This window comes from Gavialis gangeticus, unplaced genomic scaffold (assembly GCF_001723915.1).
Source record: "Gavialis gangeticus isolate Ggan-Ray unplaced genomic scaffold, GavGan_comp1, whole genome shotgun sequence".
In the NCBI taxonomy this organism is placed as follows: domain Eukaryota; kingdom Metazoa; phylum Chordata; order Crocodylia; family Gavialidae; genus Gavialis; species Gavialis gangeticus.
Window position 1 is genome coordinate 19,553,192 of NW_017729011.1, and position 20,390 is coordinate 19,573,581.

At 47.3% G+C, this 20,390-nt stretch overlaps 1 protein-coding gene across 3 annotated transcripts in view; it reads right to left on the reverse strand.

Annotated features, from left to right (window-relative positions):
* The window catches only part of BRD3 (bromodomain containing 3), a 53,434-nt gene that overhangs the window by 29,673 nt on the left and 3,371 nt on the right, over window positions 1-20,390 (reverse strand). For 2 of the 3 annotated variants that reach the window (XM_019510770.1, XM_019510771.1), the window contains exon 1: window positions 15,024-15,197. The exons of the other annotated variant lie outside the window; for it this stretch is intronic. The gene's annotated coding sequence lies outside the window, so the exon portion shown is untranslated. Of the gene's footprint in view, window positions 1-15,023; window positions 15,198-20,390 lie in introns of those variants that run through there. 3 annotated transcript variants of the gene reach the window in all.

Consider the following 20,390-nt stretch of genomic DNA (forward strand, 5'->3'; position numbering starts at 1 on the left):
TTTTATGCAAAAAAAAAGGGGGGGGGGGGGTAGGAGGGAGGGAGGTTTGCCAGTCACTTCACATGGCATTTCATTATCACTATTTTCCATAGCGTCTGAGTTGCTTGCTCCCAGCCCAGCCCCGCTGGACACTGAAGATCCAGCGCTATTTTCCAAGTGCTCCATTTGGCCCAAGCATGTGTTCCCCTTGCTATTCAGCAGGCAGTGGCTCATGCAGAACAGTGCTGCAGTGGCCAACTGCAAAAAAACCTCATTCCCTGGAAGAACCGGGTCCAATCATTAACGAGCTGAAGCATCCCCTCCACACCAGGCCCTTTCCCAAGGCTCAAGCATGGTCCCTGCTCCGAGGAGCGCAGACACAAGTTAAACCCGGATGCGGCTAACAACGAAGGTTGGCATGACCTATTTAAGTGTGGAAGACGGTTGCAGGTGCATCCCTTGCCCCACGTTGGAGGCCAGGAGCTGGGGAGGGAGGCTGTTGCATGCATAGCAATTAAAGCAGGCTCTTGCCACGCACAGCCAAGGGAACAGGAACGTGGCTCCTCCACTCAATACCCTGAACTAGAAGAGATGAGGATATGCTGCACAGCTCTGTTTGGTTTCCCTTCTCCTCCCTCTTTTACTTCCTTTCCTTAAATAGGAGGGCAGGGGGAGGCAAGCGCTGCTCAGGGACTCTGCAGAAGCAAGACAAGAACAGGAGAGAGGCGGATGATGGCAGGACTCCAGAGAGGGCAGCAGGGATGCTGAGATGAAGTCGGGAGCAGGAGATGCCCCAGTTGGTCCTGGTGGACTGTGAGTGCCTTGAGGTCAAGACTAGGTGGGCACATGGCACTGACCCCCATGGGCCTCTCAGCCCTACCAGAATAGAGGTGCAGCTACACTGGAGCTAACTAGGTGATAACAGGTCAGTCGAGACTCAGGGGTAGCAAAGGAGGCAAGTCCATTAGCAGTTCCCCCTAAACCCTCAGTACTCATCATCCCATGTCCTTGCCCCAGTGAGTCTGCATGGGTAATGCTGTCATCGACTTTTATTAATTCAGACTTTAATCACTTAAGATGCCAAGATTCACGACCGAGCTGGAAATCAGAATGCATCAGACTGGCTTTTGCTGATAAGCATTGCACACAAGGAAAGCCAACACATGCCTCCTCAGAGACACCGATGGGAGCACGATGCACTGCTCTAGTCCTCAGCAACAACCTCAGCATTCATTTGTCCATGCTGGTACAATACCACCCTGAGCAAAGCGAATGCAGAGCGCTCGTGCTACTTAATGTCACCTATCAAAGCCTCAAGTCGTCAGATCACACAAGCACACACTGAATCAATTGTTACTCATAGTCATGGACATGCCTAGGGGCCACAGGCACAAACCGGGGAATCAGCTGTTAGGTGTTGTACGAGCATAAGATAAAAGGACAATTCATGCCATGAAAGACCCACAGCCTAGGTCACAACTCAGCATGCATGTGAACAGTACGTCAAATCCAGATGGACTTAAGCATATGCATAACTTTTAAGCAGATAGAAGTGCTGAATTTTATACGTACGCCAATCAGGGCTTAATAGGAGACTCGTCTTATCCTGCACGTAGCATTCTTCATGTAAAATCATCCCTTCTCTCATACATTTTGCACATCAGCAGCAGTCCTTGCAGGCTGCAAACCTTCAACGAATGACGTTGCCAGTTTAAGCCTAGCTCTTGTCCCAACAGTCATTGTTCTGAGCCCTGTGAAATTTTCCCTGGTTTCTCACTCTCACACACTAAAAACAAAGCCCTGGCCCCAAACGTTCAAAAAAAGCTCGCCTGTGCCGAGCTCGAGGCCATTTCTCTTCACCGGACTGGAGCCTCCCTCGCTATGGAATCCATCAAAGCTGCAGATTTTGGCGCTCTGCTCAGCCAACCTAGTCATCAGAAATACAGCCAGGCTTAGAGGATTTCTTTGTTGGATTGCTTGCCTGGGTCAGTCAGTGGAGAGACAACTGGCATGGAGAATTCACATTAATTCCCTCCACCAGTAGGATGACATTGTACCCCAATGATGCAGCCCAAAGACTGCGTGCAGCAGCAAAGATGTTTTTAAAAGAAGCTACGAAAGACCCGTGAAACATGTGTCGTGCCAGCAACCTACTGCTCTGGCTAACCCTTCTGCCACTTCCTTGGGTAACATGGAACATTTTACAGCTGATTTGTTCCCGTTTGTGGAGCAAGAGACAGTACGGAGGGGTTGATAATGGTTTGTACTGAAAAATAAGATGAGGTGTAATACTTGTAGCTGAGCCCAGCAAATTGCGACCAGGGATCGCACGGTTTCTCGGACAGAAATTGGAAGAGGATCCAGTCCAACCAGCCACAAGAACAGACACTTCTCCATGCAAGTTGGCAGGAGCATTTATTATTGCATGTTAGACATCCATTTTTCTTGGGTGCATTTCCCCACGATGCTGTATACTGAAGTACCGCTTATGGACCCTTACAGCTCCAGCGTGCTTTGCCCAGCATCTGCCCCAAAGATCGTACGTTCTGACCAGACAAGGCAGATAAAGGGTGGGAAGATGAGCAATGCTGAAGGGACTTGACCAAGATTACCCAGCAGCCCAGTGAGAGAGCCTCAGACCTCCCGAGTTGGCAGTCCAAAGCCTGGACCACCTGGGCTTTTATCCTCTACCTCCTTAGCAAAAGGTACTGATCACACAATAGCCCCAATAGCTCACCCTGGTCTGAAGGGAGTTGGCTCATGCCTTCAAAAGGGGGATCAGGGCACAAGCTGGGAGAGATCTGGCAAGAGCCTGTCTAGCAGGTACCACGTACAAAGCCAAGGCGAGCAGAGAGCTCCAAGGACTCCAACTGTCCAGGTGATGCAGCAAGCAATTCCAGGCTTTCTGCCAAAAGAAAATAAATTAATGGTATTTTGCTGTAAAGGGCATTTAGAGAGAAGACAGTAAAACCATCTTTATGGCCACTCAGGGGTTGCCAAGCCGAAGGATAAGAGACTTTCCCCCACGACACTTCTACTTTACTTATCTCACCCTGAAAGTTTACTGCTTGCGAGTGAAGGTCTCAGATAAGGAGGAGAACCAAAGGCATTTGGTGCCCAGCCAAACCTGACGTTGGCTAGGTCTACCATACAAACCTCTGTTGCAAAACCAAGCCTCCCGCTGCCCGTCTTGGAGAGGTACATGCAGAAGCAAAATCTGGGTGTGGACACCATTCGTCTGATAGAAAAGAGCAACTGGTGGCTTAGCTTGTGCCAGGCAGGGAGGCGGCATAGCAAGAGGACACTACAAACACCTTCCACCTACCAGGCTGGAGTGAGCACTCACCTTGCTCCTTTGGGTGGTTGGGGGCAACTGAACTCATGCCTGGGGACTACTTGTTCCCTAGACCCAGCAGCCTCCACTATGCTCACAGGTAGCCATGGCAGAACACAGGCACAACTCGAGCCAAAATAAATCTTGCCAAATGCAACTTTCAGCCCCAATCCTGGGACGAGCTGCAGAGGTGGACCCTGGCACAACAACTTCCAGGAGTCTCCAGCAAGGTGCAGCTCACAGCAGGCTGCACACCTGCAGAAGTCTTCCCCGCCTTCTTCATCTCCCTTCCTGAACCTTTCATGAAGCCTTCAGAGAGATCGGCCCTCAGGACAGCTTTCATTAGGTGTGGACATGCCCTAGCAGCCGCCATCCTTTCATATGCAAGGGATCTGCAAACAACTCAGGGACAGCTCAGCCATGTTAAATATCGAGTAGAAGCCCCGATAGAAAACCACCCCTTAAAAACGGGGATGTGGAGTATTTGCACCATGTTAGGAAACTGGACTTCTGCTTTCAGATGCTACGAGTCCAATAACCTGGAAGACCCTTCGTTTATTATTGCTTTTGTTTCTCCACTTGATAAGCCCGCATACCACAGATTCCTTTCTTTCGGCAAGATTTTGGAGCAGCTTGAAACAAATGCCAAGCCGCATCAAGACGGTGGCTTTAACTCACCCTGGTGCAGGCGAAAGAGGAAAAGAGCCGGAGCAAATTAACTCGCTTTTGACGCAGCATGTTTAGTACTAGTCTGCTTATTCAGAAGGATTTGCCACCACTCGGGCTCTCCTTGGTGATGATCAGAGTAGGTGTTTCCTCCAAAGGCACTAGTGGGTTCCCAAAGAGAAATACCAAGGGCCAAGGTTTTCCAGGGCTTTGCCTTTGGACCCTTGACTTGAGGCCTCTGAGCAGGATGCAATTTTCAGAAGGTGGATGCGGAGCTCCTTGTGAAACCAAGCCTTTCTAACAGGTACTCAGGTAATGCCTTCCAAAACGGAGGTACACAAAGCTGCTAGGCACGTGGCCACCTTTTTGTTAGCAGCTTTTACAACAGCTCATAAAACAATCAACTGATGGTCTGTCAAGTCAATATGAACTAAAGCACTCATCTCTGTTGGTGGATTAATGCCGCGATAAACCTCATCTCCTCCTCGGCTGCATATATAGCTCCTGGAAATATTCAGATGCGTCATGGACCTGCTGTAAAGAATTGAGTGCATACACACCTGTAGCTTTCTAAAGGCTGCTAATGTCAGGACCAGCTGGTATTGAGACATGAGTAACAAGGGTTTTTTGCTGGGAAGTGAGCAAGTTTTGACTCTCAAAGACATGCTACTATGGTATTCATTTGTAGTTAATAAGCAACCATATGTTGGAGAATGAGCAGGAGAGTTTGCACCCCAACCTGGACTCCTGACTGGAGCCAGCCCTTGACATGCTGCCCAGAAACTGGGTGTTGGTGTAGAGTTGCAATCCCTGCAGAGGATGGATCAGTCTAGCTAGGCCCTGCATAAATACTCATTTTCTCTCTGACACCGCGAGACAGGACGCTGGGCAAGATGGACGTGTGAGCCGACCCAGCACGACACTTCTTATGGAAAATAAAGTAGGAACCTGAGCTTGCTTTCATGTTAAAACTGTGGAGGCTCCAACAGCGTAGATGTGATGTCTGCATCAGGTAGCTTCAGAGATTTTTTTTGCCACCTCTGTGGCAACACAGAAATGCCCAAACTATTATGTGGATGGAAAACTCTTTGGGGCAAGCAACATGTTTTTGCAGCACCTAGCACAGCAGAGACCTGGCTTGCTGCAATAATCATGATTAACTACCAACACGGTACTAGGGATCCAGTCAAGGCAGAAGTCCATTGACCGGGTAGTAAAATAAGGGCCGTTTCAGTGCCCTTTGTTTCATAGCCTGTTGTGCCCACCAGCAATGCCAGTCAAACATTATTCTGTGCTCACCAAAGATAAACGCCTCGGACTTTCTACCCCACTGTATCAAAAGCCATCCTAAAGTGCCGTCTGCCACTGAGCAGCCGACTGGTAGGCACTGCGCTGGAGCATAACATGAACCTCCCTTTGCCAGGAAACGGCCAGGTGCCATACCGACACCTCTGAGTACAGCGAGCACCACAAGGCTCCAGCCAAGATCAAGACCAAGACCAAGATACAGGGTCCCATCTGCAAGCAGGGACCAAGAAAGTCCCTGCTGCCCTGAGCCTATAGGCTATACAGGGAAGGCAGACAGAGATCAGAGGGGGCCCAAGATGACAGGGCAGCAGCATGGGCAGGAGCAGAGTCCAGGCCTTCTGGTTTCCTCTCCACCGCCCTCCGCTCCTGACCACAGCACCTCCCCTGAATCAGCTGCAAGTCTTTCACCACAATGCTATAGCACATGCTAGATCAAGCTTCCCCTTCCATTTAGAAACCGCTTTGGATAGTCAGTGCAATGCCAGCAACAAATGATGGCACTGAGCATTCAACCCTCATACTCTTGGAAACGGCCTGGACAATTTTAGGCTGGAAAAGTTTTTTGGTTTTTTTTCCTAACGTACTTGGCATTAATCCAAGCCCCAGGTGACGCACACATAATAGGAACATGTGTGTACATCCAGGAAAGCCTAACACAGCAGCACCCAGAAAGGGCTCAGCACTCCAGGTGGATTACTGGAGGTTTCCACCATCGCAGTTTTCTCTTGCTTTTGAAGGTGAACTTTGCACTGCTCGTGGCACAAAGGTAAATGCTTTGACGAAATCAGCTGGCTCTTTCTTCCCCTTTTCCATCCAAGCGCTGAGCCCAGAGCGCTTTTAACAAGAAACACCGCACGCTCGCTTGGATTCGGCTGCATTTTACATTGGGAAATTACATGCAGCCGTTCCACTCCAGTTACCAGGAATGGTCAGAACGGTTTCCTTTCCCGTCTTACAGCTCCCTAAGAGAAGAGACGATGGACGGAGAGCACTTTGGGGAAAAATAAAAAACAGAAAGATGGGTCTACAGAATGATTGAGAGAGTCCTGCTAGCCTGGCAAAGAGTTAGAGAAAGATGGCAAGGACTCTAGATTGGACCTCTGAAGATCAGGTTGAGCCCCTGACCCTGCTAGCACTCACGCTACGTGGCTCTCAGCCAGTCGATTCACCTCTCCACCTCAGCTACCCATCTGCGAAACAGGGAGAACGGCGCTTTCCTAGCATACGACTAAGAAAACTATTTTGTTACGTGCGTGTTTGTACACTACCGAGCACGAAGGGATCCAGGTCCGTGACTTGGGGGCAGGGGGACGATTAGGGATTAGTGGGGAGACCTACGGTCATGCAAGTATTAATGGTTTGGGAGGTGTTCGCGTACTGCAGCAACGGGAGCCATGTTAGAATGGAGTTAGGCTTCACTGTTCATTTATAAAGAGGATCATTAATTGTCAGCTGAAGGGGTTGAAAAGCTAAAATTGCCATTGGCCAAATTCCTTCCATGGGACTTTAGTCCATACAGCCAAATTCAACTTACAGCTGGCCTTCTTTTTATGAGCACAAATGCAGCAGGCAAAAAAAAAAGCAGCAGCAGAACAGTAATGAAAGGGGCACTGAGCAGGCAAGGGCTGTGCAAAAATCATTCAAGTCCTGCCTTTTCTTTTTTATTTGAAGAACTGTCCCAACCACATACATCCAATAACCCAAATGCTGGCTAGTACTGATTATTATAACCTGGTTACACATAGCACTTGCTAATGCCTTTGGGAGAGCCAGAGACAGTCCTAGAGGGGGCTGAGGAGTCCTGGATTGCTTCTCAGCTCAAGGCTAGTGCTGATATAATTAAGACCAAGAAAGAGAGAGAGAACTACATACCGGCTTGCAAAGGAACATTTCCCGAGACACAACATTACTACTGTGCTGGTCAACAGAGAAAAAATAACTCCTTTAAACCAAAGGAAATCTCATATGTGCTCTTTGTGTTTCTAATGACTTATTCTTTAAAAAAAAAAGAAAAAAGAAAAGCAAGTCCCAAGTTAAAAAGCAAGTACAGGTCTGGGCAACCAGTGATAGCGACTGTTCTCTCCGACTCTGTATGAGCCTAGGATTTGCAAATGAATCAGCTGAATGTTCATGTTGGGGTTTTCAAATGAGCGCAGCATAATAATGACAACCAAGTCCCACCTGAAGAGCTGGGTTTCGAGTTCCTTTGGGGGAAAAAAGGGTAAAGCACAGGCCTACAAGCACAAGCCTTCCCCAATTCACACTAAAAACAGGTAGACCCAATACAAAACTATACTGAACTTTGCCAATTAGTGAGAAAAATCAACCAGGTAAATAATTGAAGAGGCTGCATCATCTCAAGGCACACTTTGTTACAGGTGCCGAACAAGTAATTTAAACTTTAATGGTGGACACTTCTTTCTACATCCTAAAACATCCTGAGTATGTTTTAGGAGTGAGGAAAACCCTGGCTTGATCTGCCCATAGAAAGGTGTGCTGATTCCACTGAAGTGGTTTAGAAACCAGTTGTGTTAACTTGGCACAGACCTTTTGCATGGATGCTCGCAAATCAGGTTAAGAGAGCCTTGAGTCAGTGAGAGATCAATTATGCCCTTATCTACACTTAAAAGGTTTGCTGGCATAACTACATTGGCAAGCACCAAGACTGCAGGCATGGTTTATACCAGTGAAAAAGTATTCACTTGGCTGACAACTTATGCCAAGTGTCTGAACAAAATCAGCTCTGCTGCCCAAAGGACTGTTTTGTCCCAGCTTATACTGTATCCACGTAAGGGCTTTTGCCAGCACAGAAAAGTGAGATAGGAAAAAAAAGAAGGGGGGGAAAAAACAAACAAACAAACCACATCCCTCCTGAAAGCTATAATGACAGAATTGCAACATAGATGCTAAAGACACTCCTGCTGCATATAGTTTTGGACCAGCATAACTATTTCACCAAGGCAGCGTGATTTTTTTTTTTTTAAATTGATGGTTATGTCAGTGCAACTTCCAGTTATACTTGTTAATGATGCTGTATCTCAGTAGAAACTTATTTTTCCATATAAAAAAAGGTCATGGCAGTACCATATATTGATCATAGCACCAGCAGGACTGCATCCACACTAGAGTAGTTGTACTGATCATGCTGTACCAAGAGTATGACTTTAGCACCAGGTGCATGCAGTCAAAGCATTAAGCCAAAATAACAGGTCCTGCACCTGAAGGTACATTGGTTTAAACACTGATCCCTTTAAACTCACTCTGAATATAGTTGAGATGTAAATCGGTCTGTGCAAGCAAAGCCTGGTAAAAGTCAACATAAAAGCCCTCTTAAGGCAGTTGAAGAGAGTCTACTCTACCCAAAGGTAATACACAATTAAACCTGTTTCTAAACCAGTTTAAAGGATGTCTCCACACATGAAAATTGCACCAGGATAACTTAAGAGGAACACTGAAACCAATATAGCTGAAGGCTGTGTGGGAACGTTCTCACTTTGGTTTAAGAGTGGCTATTGTGGTTTGGCTTAAAGTTGATCAGGAGCAAGTTGAATAACTTGAGGACTACTCTACAAAGGGAAGTCACCCTCTAGTAAGTTAAGTTATGAATTTACAGTGTACATACAGTCTGCACCAGACAACTCCCCGCACCCAAGTAGACCATCTTTGTGCACATTAAGCTCACAAGTTAACTTACTCCACTTGGAAAACTCAAGGGTTTCTACATGAGGCATCAATACAGAGCTGCAGACGCACTGTAAATTCATCTTCTCTACCTTACTGTCCAGACAAGCCCTAAGCCACCCCTAAGCCCTGCCTACACACAAAAGCCTTAATGAAGAACAACTAGCCTGGTATGGATACAATTATACCACTTCCATAATGTTTACTCCAGCCTCAGAAAAATAGGGCTGGAAGGTACCTCAAGAGGACATTTAATCCAACCTTCTTCTCTAGGCAAGAGCATCTCTGGTCTTAACTATCCCAGACCAAACTTGGTCTAAACTGCTACCAACAGCAAAACTGTGCCTACAGCAGCCTTTTTACTGAAAAAAGAGCATTCACATTGGCTTCAGCACTGGGGTAAAAGGTAGGTTTAGTTTTACCAGTGCAGCTTTCTCATTTATGCAAGCCCCATGTCAAAGGACCAGCAGCTCTCAGTACTCTACAGCAGCATCTCTCAACCCATGGGTCACGATCCAAAAGTGGGCTCAAGAATATACAAAAGGGTCATCAACAAACTTCAGAAAAAACAGATCAACACACTTTAAAAATGGATCTTCCTGTAAAAGGAGAAAAATGTGGGAAACTTTTTCCAGCCTGCAAGGGGGTGCTTGGGGCTGGGGGGAACAGGAGGAGTTGCCATGTGCACGCGCACACATGCACGTGGCAGCCAGGCAGTGTGGAAAGTAGCTCCCCACAGGTAAGTCTCTAGGGCAAGGGACTCCTGCCCATGCCATGCTGGTCCAGCGAGGCTGCCACCCCATGCCTGCTGTGGGTGCACAATTTGGGGGGGCATGTGCCCCCCCATACCCCTCTCCCCCATCCCATACCTCGGGCGGCTGATGCCTGGGGGCAAAGAGCAGTGGGCTGGGAATGTGGGGCACCAGCAGTGCTGGTGGGGGGCTGTTTCCTACCTTAACTATTTACTGGGTCAGGACTGGCTATCAATGCTTAAAAATGGGTCCTGGTACAAAAAGGTGAGAACCACTGTGCCAGAGCACTATTTCTAAGCCAGCTTTGTTCAACCTGCAGTAGCAAAAGAGCTGTTCTCCATCCCCTAGCAAGGATGTGTTAGTGAAAACAGGGTAAGGGCTATGTCTGTGTTACAGATTTCCATCAGCACAGCTGTGTTGGGTTGCAAAGAGGGATCTATGCCAACAAAACCCCCAGAGTAGATATAGTCACACTGGTAAACACATGTATTTAACAGCAAAAGTTGTTTTGCTTTACTGTACTGATATAAAGCACAGCCTGGCTGATATAGTTGTGTGCGCGCTTGGAGCTCCGTCCAGGTAGAAAATACTGGTATCCCTACATCAGTCAAGAACACCAAGAATAAGCATAGTCCTGTTGGCTTCACAAGGCCAATGTGAATTCAGCAAAGTAGGCCTCTATTTTCAGGGCAGATAGGACCAAAGGGAGGCACTGATGAAGGAAACCTGCTTGAACCTACTCAAGATGCCCTACCAACCCAAGCCACAAAGTTTGGATCTGAACTTGCTCAAAGTTGAGATTTCATTCCTGCTCAAAACACTTCCCTTGGCCCATGTCAAAACTCAGTGAAACCACACGCAAAACAGCATCGGCTACACCTGTACCAGGGGAGAAAAGAGCCTACTTCCAGTCCAGATGAAGGAAAAAAATGCCCGCAAGTCACTTCTTTTAGAGGTTGCTGCTGAAATGTCTAAGTGTTACAGTGCCTGCTTATTTGGCTGAACAAAAGCAGCAGCTTGAAAGAGCCCCCAGTCCCGGCAAGATAGTAAAGGGTCTCAAAAATGGATGCAAGCATTTCTTCAGTCTCTGTCTTATCCATCACAACCCTCACATCCCAGAGAAAGACATACAGAAGGATGCACTGGCCAGCTTTACCAGCACGTTTCTATGAATTTCCACATCACTTTTCACAGGAAAGTGTTCTTAAATCCTTCTCTCTGAACAAGCAATGCTGTAAAACCATGTAAAAGGTATTTTCTCACTAATATTGCATGGTTTGTGTTCCACAGAAAGGCTGACCTCTGGCAAGCTCTAATGAATAACAAAAAGCTAACATCACAGTAAAGTGCAACAGAACTAAAAGCCCGAGACAGGACATTTTGGAAGGACGTGTATCAAGCTCACTGAAGAGCACGGCAAACAACGATTCCTTGGTAAATCCCAGAAGCCTAGTGCTCATAGTAGTGTTCTGGACTATTACTGTAGTATAATGTGGTATTTTCCCTCTTTTTTTTTTTTTAAAGCGTACGGCTCATGGTAATGGCTAGGAGACCTGCTGTGGATTAATTAATTTTGCAAATTAGCAACGAAGAAAAGCACCAGGATTAAAGAACGACAATCAAGGATGCTGAGACGCCAAGTGTTCGCTGTTCATTTATTTTGATAAGTGCAGATTAGTCTGAATTTATAGTACTTGGAAGTTTACCAAAGAAGAGCTGAAGTCACATATTTGGTAAAAGTAACTAAGTCTTCTAAATGTGAGCCCTCACAACATGTCTCAGCTGCTGCTGTGCAGTGAGATTACTGGCACACACGTGCCATCAGTGCAACCAACTGGGACTTGCACATTAACCAACTGAGCAGGACCAAGACCACAGTGAGAGCTGGTTGGGACCCTGGTGCACAATGCAGAAGTTATATGCATCTTCTTGCGCGCCTGTAAGGAAGATGTCTGCCCGAGTGTTAATGCAGACCCCAATCCTGCCTCTCTACACATAGGGATCATAGCTAAGACAATGGGTCTTAATGGGGACAGGGGCTCTGTCCACAATGAACAGATGGCAAGAGATGGTGCAACACTTTGGACTTTTTAGGTAGGAAGCTCTATAATAGTCTCCCTGTTTTATGCAACAAGAGCTAGATTGAAACAAGATTCTGGGACAAAGCTTTGAAACATGAAGTTTTTTACCCAGGAGACATGGGACTTTGCATCATTATTAGAAAACTTCCTTAACTTCATCCAGCCGTTAAGTTATAGTTGTGATTTCCAAGGGGTTTCATTTGCAGACACTCGCGCAAAACCAGCTCTGCTTCAAAATAAAATGTGAAAGACTATTGTTGCCAACATCATGAACCAAAGTCATGCCACATTAGAAGAAAGAAAAAGCACAAACTATCTGAGCTGCTGTTAAAAAAAAAAAACAAAAAAACAAACAACCCAACTACCCAGCTGTGAGTAACATTTTCAAAAGCCTCCATGTAGGGCAGGAGTCCTATTTTCATAAGTGACTTGTTTCCTTTGAGCCTAAATCTTACTGGAACTCAGTAGGACTAAGACTCCCACATGCTGATGTCTCTTCTGAAAATAAGACCCAGGCTCCTAAACCACATAAGCATTTTTTCTTTTTAAATTTTAGCAGCAACCATGTCTGACAGGCCCTTCTGTGTGAATAGTCACTGCCTGTGCACCGCGTTCTTCACAGACAGTGCAAAAGGCAGCAATGTGGTCAGGCTTCTTGTGACATAAAAACAACAATAATCCTCCACCCAAGCCCCCTACTCTCTTTTTTTTTTTTTTTTTTTTAAATGAAACAGTTTGAAACATCAAACACTTGTATTTTCAACTGAAGCAAGAAAGGAAAAAGGAAAATCATCTTAGGAGATAGTCTTAGTCACTGGCAAGACTGCGAGCCATAAAAAAGAAAGCTTCTGGGCAGGAAGCTACACATTTCAGCAGGGGCCTTTATGTACATTCTTTCAAACTCCTGAGCTAACAAAATATGAAATATGGGACCCTTTGGAGCAATCCTAGTCTACTAAACCTACCATGTGCAGATGAAGAGAACACACAGCATTTGCAATAAATTCAGCTTTCCTTAAAGTGCCATATTTAAAGCAATACACTACTTGCATTGCTTGTAAACTCACCAAGCTGATACGTAGCTTGAAGCACACAAGTTTATTCTGTGCTCTTGTCTCCCCCTCAAAGAATGCAGCACATATTACAGGCAACCCAAGGCCTCTCTGAGACCTTGCCTTATATCCCAGGGTGAATTCAGGACAGTCACAGCACTAAACTCAAAACTCTCCCCATGTCTGAAGAAGGACGTTTGTGCCCAAAAGCTTGCAGAAACCAATTTATTAGACCAGCTGAATAGCTGGAAAAAAGACGGCACATCTACCCAAAGAGCCTTGTCAGCCTTAAGTCTAAAATTTCCAGTTGAATGTATGGACAGTTCCTTAGTGCCACTCACATAACCTGGAAGGCAATAAAAATACTAACTAGCTTGTCAAAAAAAAACAACTTCTCTTCCCCCAGCAGGGGACAGCAGGTGTGTGTGGCTAATTGTGCTTTCCCCTAACCTACTATTACATAATGTCAAATAGCTTAAACTGGAAACAGAGTTGGGGTTAAAAAACAAACACATACAACTCCTGTGATATTTCACTCCAATTCTAAATTAGAGGTACATCCATGCTACAGGAAAAAAACAACAACAACCGATGAAAGGGAAAGCGTTTCCTGCTTTGCCATGGATATTTTTCTCTAAGGAACTTCCTACATTTCCCATACAACCTGTTCCCATGCTGCACAGGCTTTGAGAGTTAGTTAAGTCTGGAGACGAGACAACTGAGGGTGGGGGGTTATTATATTAGTCTTCAGATACCTGAAGGGCGATTACAGAGAGGCTGGGGGTGGGCTTTTTTCTGTGGCTGTAGGGCGGCCGGGGAAATTGAGATGGGAGATGCTGGGCTCTGAGAGTGGTCAAGCGCTGGAAGACGCTGCCTGGAGAAAGCAGCCAATCTCCGTCCTCAGTAATTTTCAAGAGCAAGTTAGAAGACACTTGGCCAGGATGGTTTGGTGAGCAATGGCCTTGCCTTGGGAGGGGGGCTGGACCACATGAGGTCAGCTTAGGATCCTTATGGCTTTCACCCGCTCCCGCGGCGATGCAGGCGACCTAGACACAGCAGCAATAGGGTGAAAGGCTGAAGAGTGAAAGCGGCTCAACTGCAAGCTGTGGCCGGTCCCCACTGCCCACATTCAGGTGCGAAACGTAACCAAATACTCAAATGGCGAGGAGCACGCCAGGACAGGACACCAGCTCCCGCATCTCAAGGCAACCCGCACACCCTTCACTCCACGCACACATCCTGGCTTGCACCAATTACACACGCACACCGCCACCCCGCAAACAACACATGCTGCCAAGGGTGCCACCTGCTCCCCTCTCTCTCCGGGCTGGGGAGCGAGCGAAGCCATCCGTCAAAGCCGCAGCCAGCCCCCACCCCACCCCTTCCTCCCGCCGGGCACCCCCGGCCAGGGGAGCTGGGTGCAATTCGCCCGGGGCTGCACTGAACAAGCCCTTGTGCAGCTGGCAAGTGGGGGCTGCACCGACTAGCCCTCGCCTCGCCTCGCCTCGCCTCGCCCGGCTCGCCAAGAGGGGCTGCTTTGTGTCGTGTTTGGTTTTGTTTAAAGCAAGCCCGCAGCCCTCCCCCGTGCCTCGTCTCCCCCATAATTTTCCCCTTTAAAAGATGGCGGGCAGAGAGAGAGGGAAAAAAAAAAATCCCTTCCGTGAGGGAGATGGGCTGCGCTGCACAAACTCCAGCCCGTGCCTCTCGCGGAGCTGGGAGGGGAGAGCGGTAGGTGGGAGGGAAAAAAAAGAAAGAAAGAAAAGGTGGGGGGGAGGCAATAAAAGAGGCAGGAGCTCAGTGCAAACATCCCCCGGAGCTGCCGCCTGGGCAGGGGAAAAGGGGAAGGAGGAGAGAAGCAGCGGCCGCCCTGGAGCCGGGGCCGGAGCCGGAGCCCTCCAGCTGGCTTTGTTACGCTGCTGCCATGCACAAAGGCTGCGGAAGCCTTGTTCTGCCTTGCATTAAATAATCATTATTATTATTATTATTATTATTATTTTTAAATCAGCATTGGCCTTTCCCCAAATGGGTTTTGCATTCGTGCCCCCGCCCTCCCGCGGAACAAAAAAAATAAAAATAAAAAAAAAATAATAATAATAAAAAAAAACCCCAGCAAGCCCGGCCGCTGCTCGCGACGCGCCCAACAAAGAAAGGGGAAGATTAAACAGATTACTTTGCCCCGGCGGCTCCAGCAACGTTTGCCCGATAGTCCCCTCCAGTTGCTCTTCTTTTTAGCCTCGGCAAGGCAGCATAATAGATGCGCTGAGGCGGCGGAGAGCTCATGCGCCCGGGCGCGAGGCCATGTGGGCAAGGTAGTTTTTGCGAGCGGCGCGGGACAGCACCGCCGCCACCCGCCGGACTACAACTCCCAGCCTGCCCCGCGACCCGCCTCCCCCCACCACTTCCACCCTCCTGCCACCACTCCTCCTCCCTTGGACCAGCGGGCAGGAGGGGGGTGATCCCCGGGGCAGGGTGGCATTGCTACGCGCTCCGCCGAGGCACGGAGCCCGAGCCTGGCTTGGTTTCTGGAGGGGTGACGAGGATCTGCCTTGCCCCCAAGGGCTGGAGGGGACGCGCAGGCTTGCTCCTCTGGCTTTCGAGTGAGGCTGGAAAGGTGCAGGCTCCCCTCGGGGCAGCCCGATGCTTTTATCCCCACCCCCCGTTGCCTCCTGGTTGCAACTTGAAACCCGTCTCCTCTAAGCTCCACGGGTCTCTTATTCTGATTTGCATTGGCTAATGCACACTCGCAGTTATTATGCAACAACCAATACAAGCCGCAACCACAAGAGCATGCAGCCAATGCCAACTATTTCTAGCATGCCAGGCAAGGCAAAAAAAAACAAACCCAACAACAACAACAAGAAACCAACAAGCCAAACCTGTGTTATGGGCTGCACAGGTGGGTGCCTGGTATCCACAGGTATCACGACCATGATAAAATGAGCCAGCCATCACAAGCCCTGAAAATAGAGTTGCACTTTAATATAAACACGCCGGTTAGCAGGGGAAAAAAGTGTTAACAAGGGTTGAGCAGCATTAGAAGAACGGAGAAGTGAAAAGCAACAGAAAAAGAGCACTAGACGCTGTGCTGAGGAAGATCAGTAGATGCAAACACTTGGAGAGAGACCGGTGCGCAAACCCAGATTTTGCTCTAACCGGACACAGGACCCAGTTGCTGCGGCACCTGGTAAAGTGGAGCAGTTCAAAAAACAAACGGATCCAAGGGCGACATCTGAACGCCAGTGTGTAAATGGGAGTTAAGGGATTTCTCTCTGGGCATGCCAGCAGAGCCTGCCACACTGCTCTTCAGCTATAAACAGTCAAGCAATGATGCTATTTTGTCAGGCTGTTATAACCATAAGGTGGAGGCACTTTCATAGATGGAAGGGCCACATAACGTCATCTAGCGCAGCGTCTCTCAGCCCGTGGGTCACAAGAATATATGAAAGGGTCACAAACATACTTTAAAAATGGATCAAACAACTTTTAAAATGGATGATCCTTTAAAGGAGAAAAACATGAGAAACTCTGTGTTTTCCCTTGCAGGCTGGCAGAGCTCCAGGCTTTGAGGGGCTGCTTGCCCCCCCATGCCCCACACCCCCCTGTCCAGGAGTCAGGGCTGGGAGTGAGGGGAGTTTCTACTTAAACCATTTATTGGGTTGGGACCGGCCAGTGATGTTTACAAATGGGTCCTGGTACAAGAAAGGTGGAGAACCAGTAATCTAGTGCAGTGGTTCTCCACCTTTTTTGTACCAGGACCCATTTGTAAACACCATTGACCAGTCCTGACCCAGTGCCCCCAAACCTCATCCTTCCAGTGTGCAGGGCAAGGGGTGGGTGTGTGGAGCATGGCAGGGCCCCTTCTCAGGCTGGAGCTGTGCCAGCCTGCAGGGGAAAACCCACCGTTTCCCATGTTTTCCGGCTTTAACGGAGAATCCATTTAAAGTTTGTTCGTGACCCTTTCATATATTCCTGTGACTCAGGTTGAAAAATGCTGATCAAGGGCAGCCTCCTGCTCATGGCAGGATTGTTCCCTCCCTAACTCATCCTAGCTTTTCAAAGTTTCCAGGGATGGAAATCCTACCGCTTCTCTAAGTTGCCTGTTCCAGGGCCCAGTCATCCTCATAGTGAGAGAGGCTGCTTCATTTGAAGCAAACGTGATTGATCAAAACCTGGGGGAAAAAAAGAGGACCTGGATAGCCCCTTAACCAGGCATCCCTTCCAATCTAGTTGCTACCCTTCTGAGACTAAAGAGGCACAACCTGTGTAATGCTGCTGGGATTGGTTTGGGGTATGACTGGTATCATAACAGATGAAAGAGAGTTGTTTACTCATGAAGCTTAAATGGCAATTAACTCAAATGAGCTCTGATTGCAACAAGGCAAAGTGTCAGTTCAGGTAATTCACAGATACTTAATATAGGGGACAATGGGTTTTGTCCATCTGTAAGGTTTAAGGTTTGCTGCCAGATAAAACACTCAAATTCAAATCAAGCCTACTGATAGACTAGTCCCTGGAATGAATAGCATTTGAACTGACGGAGCCACAATTAGTTTATAGAGGTTATTACAGCCATGTAAGTGAATACTGGTGGGGCGATGAGAGAGGGAGTTTTAGCATATTTTATCTCAGCTACTTCACAGGTATGTAAAGTGGGACAATGGGCTTATACTAATATCCCTGGAACAAAAGGCTCTCCCAAGGAAGTTTCCTCTGCTGCCCTTTGAGGCCTTGGCTCCTGGTCAGAGGATTGTAGAAAATTCAGGTGTGAAGGGACCTCAGGAGTCCAACCCCCTGCTCAAAGCAGGACCAGCCCCAGCTACATCATCTCAGCCAAGGCTTTGTATAGCCAGATCATAAAAACCTCCAAGGATGGAGATGCTGCTACCTCCCTGGGTAACCTGCTCCAGTGCTTCACCACTGTCCTAGTGAGGAAGTTTTTTCCTAATATCCAACCTAAACCACCTTTTCTGCAACTTGAAGCAGTCTCATCTCCTCTGTACCTGCAGAGAAAATCTTTTGGCTCAGAACAGATGTGAGGTCTATCCCAGGTCTGATTTTTCCCTGGGTTCAACCGGCATCACAGCAGGTTGGGGACAGTCCTTGATGCATACAGCTTGAATGGGAATTAACATTTTTCCTGGGACAATTAGGGCTATCTTGGTACCTCACAGGTACTTCACTAAGTACTTATGGTGGGACAATATACTCTAAGATCCCAGAATAACAGGCTTTGTCCTGGGAGAAATCTGTTTTTAGCCTTTGTAATCACCCCTCAGGTATTTGAAGACTGTAATCAAATCCCCCTCATGGTCTTCTCTTTCCCAAACTAAATAACCCTAGTTCTTTCAGTCTTTCTTCACAGCGCTTGACTTGCAAGCCTCTGATCACTGTTATCACTCTCCACTGGACTCTTTCTAATCTGTCCGAATCGGCCTTGAAGCATAGGGCCTGAAACTGGACACAGTACTCCAGGTAAGGCTTCACGTGCTGCCTAGACTAGAATAATCACTTCCTTTGATCTGCAAATGGCACTCCTGTTAATACAATTCAAGGTGGTGTTGATTTTACAACAGTAACACCCTGTTGGGTCATATTCAGCTCTGCCTATGGTCCACCGTAACCTCTGGGTCCTTCTCTGCAGCACAGTTAGCAAAGTTACTCCCTGGATCACACTTTCAAAGACTTCCTAAAAGAACATTGCCACCACAACCTTTGATGAAGTTGCATCTCTTTGCTCATCTGCATGAAGAAGGACGGGTTTGGGTTGTACAATCAGTAACAAAAGGATAGGCAATGATCATTACCATTTTCATCTCCCTCCTGTCTTAGATCCCAGTCCTGGAATCACATCTGTTGCTCATATCACCAAACGCGCTGGGATCCCAACACAAGTGGAAGTGTTCACAAAATTGGGGCTGTAGTCATGTTATCATCATTCATTGTTCAACAGTCCCTCCATATATCATAAAATGTCAGAGAGAGGTTACAGAACAAAATGGACCTTCTGTTGAAATTCTTACGAACAATAGGCAACAACGTGAAACATATTTACTTCCATTAAATTCTGGAAGCAGGGGGTGGTGTTGTGCTTTTTTTAAATAACTGAATCAACTGTACAGCTGGAAAAGTGTGTTAGGTAAACTTTGGGGCACAAAGCACCCTTCTTCAGAAGGACACATGCTGGCAGCAAAAAAGAAAAAAGCAACACAAAGAGGGTATACGTGCAATTGTTATGTCAGACCAGAATAATCCATTTGACGGTTTAGATTTCTAGATTTTTTAGCCTGGTAGAATTTACCAACCTAAGCACAAATACTCTCCTTTGTACTATAGAGAGAAAGATACTCTGTTTGATCGTGAGTTACAAATATACCTGCGCTGACTTAGCTGAACATTGCAAGGTTGTCCCATATTGTCAACCTTTCCTGGCTTGCAAATGTTAACTATAACTATTAGTCCAAATACGGAGGATTGCTTAATTAGGAAAGGAGATTTACATCTTTTACCTGAAAAAGCGGCAACAGAACAACTGTCCGTAACATATTAATGGTCTGATTTTCATAGGTGCTGAACCTTTAAGTCCCATTGACTTGAACAGAAATTCTCAGCACCTCTGAATAGCAAACCAATAACCAGTATGCCCAAACTCCAAATTAATAAAGTAGGCCTTTCAGACCAATGATTTCCAGCTTTTTCTTCATAACTAGGCAGGCTGGAAACTAACTTAAAAACAGCAAAACGAACAACAAACTGTGGAAAAATTAAAGCTGAGCTTTTAATGGCCTTGCAGGACTTAAGGAGCAGGGACTTAGCAGACACCATATGTGGACAGCACTTCCATGAAATCACGTCTGGTGGCTGCACCAAGTGCTACGCTCTGAACTGCAACATGAAGAGCGGCCCATTCAGAACGAAGCATCCCACACACAACCTCGTGAATTGGGTGGGAAGGGGAGAGAAAAGTAATAATGATTGAGAAAAGTTGATAGATTGTTTTTGCCAAACCTCCACCATCCTATTGGAGTGAACTGCTTCTTCCCAGAGTGTCAGTCTCATGTATGTGTCTGTTTGCCATAAGGAAATAAGCTCAGCTGGCAACCTCCATGGAGAGAAGAGTCCTGGGGCCTGCGCTGTTCAATTTCTTCATCAGCAATCTGGATGATGGGGTGGAAAGTAACCTGTTTAAATTCGCTGATGACACCAAAATCTGGGGGGAGGTGAGCATGCTAGCAGGGAGGGAGAGATTGCAGAGGGATCTGGATAGGTTACAGGGGTGGGCTAACAGGAACAGGATGCGTTTCGATACGGACAAGTGCAGGGTGCTGCACTTGGGCAGTAGGAACCAGCAGCACACGTACACAATGGGGAACTCCTTACTCGAGAGCATGGAGGCAGAAAGGGATCTTGGAGTCATTATTGACTCCAAGATGAACATGGGCTGACAATGCGAGGTCATGGTTGGCAGGGCTAACCGGACCTTGTCGTGCATCCACAGGTGCATCTCGAGTAGAGCCAAGGAGGTGATCCTCCCCCTCTA